The sequence below is a fragment of the Penaeus japonicus genome, unplaced genomic scaffold, assembly GCF_977035675.1.
Source record: "Penaeus japonicus unplaced genomic scaffold, GWHDUDI00000001_assembly GWHDUDI00000023, whole genome shotgun sequence".
NCBI classification, from domain to species: domain Eukaryota; kingdom Metazoa; phylum Arthropoda; class Malacostraca; order Decapoda; family Penaeidae; genus Penaeus; species Penaeus japonicus.
The window spans coordinates 22,515,205-22,517,704 of record NW_028234425.1 but is presented as its reverse complement, the minus strand read 5'-3'; the positions used below and the strand labels follow the sequence as shown (position 1 = coordinate 22,517,704).

At 39.9% G+C, this 2,500-nt stretch overlaps 1 protein-coding gene across 3 annotated transcripts in view; it reads left to right on the top strand.

The window, feature by feature from the left end:
* The window catches only part of barr (non-SMC condensin I complex subunit H), a 15,988-nt gene that overhangs the window by 12,588 nt on the left and 900 nt on the right, over nt 1-2,500 (top strand). The gene's annotated exons all lie outside the window — the stretch shown is intronic.

Below are 2,500 nucleotides of genomic sequence, written 5' to 3'. Positions count from 1 at the left end.
AGGAGAGAGAGCCTTGAATGGCACCCATCTACGGTCTCTAGCAAGCACTATCTCTATAGAGTGATGGTACATAGCAAGTTCCTGACCTCTTGCTCTAAATTACCGCAGATGAAAGATGTGCAGGCAGAACGAGAGGAGGAAGGTGACTCACACCATGCCCAATGCATACAATATGGCCCTGTACCAGTATGGATGCCTTTTATTGTGGCACTCACTGTCAAAAGCACAAATTTCCTTCCTCTTCCCTACTTCTTCATTTTGGATAGTTATAAGTTTCATGTTCGTTCGTGACAGCACACAAATGCTAAAGAATAAAGTTGTTTTTTGTCCTCTCCTAAAACAGCAATACTTTTATCACATGGAGTATAAAGAAGAAAAATGAGTTGATATGGACCCTGAACTACAATTTTAGTCAACTGCAGAAATGATGGAGCCTATGATATGACAAATATAAATTTCTAAAAACACTAAAACACAAAAAAAAACAAAATACAAAAATGGCTCAAGCTCTACAATGAGGGACTAACAGGGAGTGGGAAAAATCAAAATATGTTGCAGAAGCTGCCTTGCTTAGAAATAAAACCCATTCTGGAGACAGTGTAAGCAAATCTATCCCCCGTTGGCAACGGGTTAATGGCGCTTTGTACCGTCTCCCACACATTGGCAGCGATGTACATCCTTGTTACATATGCTTTCATATTTTACATAGTATAAATTGAGGGGGGAGGGGGAATCCTAGTATTAGAAATAAAGTTTTGAGGAAAAATTATAACAATTAACCTGTTGCTAATTGGGGATAGATTTGCTTACCCGGGCTCCAGGATGGGTTTTATTTCTGATCGAGGCAGCTTCAGCAACATACCTTGATTTTTTCCACTACCTTTTAGTTACTTTTGTACAGCTAGAGCCATTTTTATGTTTTGTTTTTTTGTGTGTTTTACTATTTTTAGAGACTCATATCACAGGCTCTATCAATTCTGCAGTTGACTAAAATTGTAGTTCAGGGTCCATATTAACACATTATTCATTTTATGCTCAATGTGATAGAAGTATTGTTTTAGGGGAGGACGAAAAGCAACTATATTTTTTTGTATTTGTGTGCTGTCACAAAGGAACACAAAACTTATAACCATCCAAAATGAAGATAACATGAAAAGGCAATGAAGAGGAAGGAAACGTGCTTTTGACAGTGAGTGCCACAATAAAAGACATTGCTACTGGCACAGGGGCACATTGTAGACATTGGGCATGGTTTGAGTCACCTTCCCCCTCTCGTTCTGCCTGCACAACTTTCATCTGCGGTACTTTAGAACAAGAGGTCGGGAACTGCTATGTGCCATTGCTCTATAGAGATAGTGCTTGCTAGAGACTGTAGATGAGTGCCATTCAAAGCTCTCTCCCCTGCTGGTGCTATAAGAAAGTGGTGCCATCTAGGTTTTGGATGCAAGTTGAAACCCATTTTGCTCAATATTACGGCAGTTATAATAATTATGACTCCATTTGTCAACATCACTCACTTATTACTCATAGCACAATAAAATAACATAGTGATCCAAAATCCCCGAACATCATGACGCCCATTGTCAGGCCAGAGCTCCTGTGTCATGTATGACGAAAAGACACATCACCCGTCATTAACAGGTTAACAGTCTAGAACCAGGAAAGGAAACCTCTCTCTTTCTCTTAATCTCTCTCTTTTCCTCTCCCTCTCTATCTCTATCTCTCTCTGTTTGAGAGAGGGGGACATGTTTGTCTAATATGATGATATGTTAAACTGCAAGTCTGGTGATCTGCTTGGTGTTAAAATATTACCTGTAAACACAAACAGTTCTAGTAAACCAATAAATTCTCATGAATGCAGAATGCAAGAAATAACAATTTAATGACATCTTTGCTTAACCCATTGCGTACGGGTGTCATGACATACATGACGTAGGAGCTTTGGCCTGACAACGAGCGTCATGACATACATGATGTTCGGGGATTTTGGAATACTATGCTATTTTATTGTGCTATGAAAAAGGAATGAGTGATGATGCTACTACAGTCATAATTACTATAATTACCGTAATTTAGTGCTAGCTTAACGTCCAAAACCTAGATGGCACCACTTTTTCCTAGCACCAGCAGGAGAGAGAGCCTTGAATGGCACCCATCCACGGTCTCTAGCAAGCACTGTCTGTATAGAGCGATGGCACACACTAAGTTGATGAACCCTTGCTCTAAAGTACCGCCGATGAAAGATGTGCAGGCAGAACGAGAAGAGGAAGGTGACTCAATCCATACCCAGTGTCTAAAATGTGCTCCTGTGCCAATATGGATGCCTTTCACTGTGGCACTCACAGTCACAAGCACAGGTTTCATTCCTCTTTCCTACCTCTTCTTGTTATCTTTATTGTAGGTGGTTATATGTTTCGTATTCGTTCATGACAGCACAAAAATACGAAAAAATAAAGTTGCCTTTTGTCCTCCCATAAAACAGCAATACTTCTATCACATT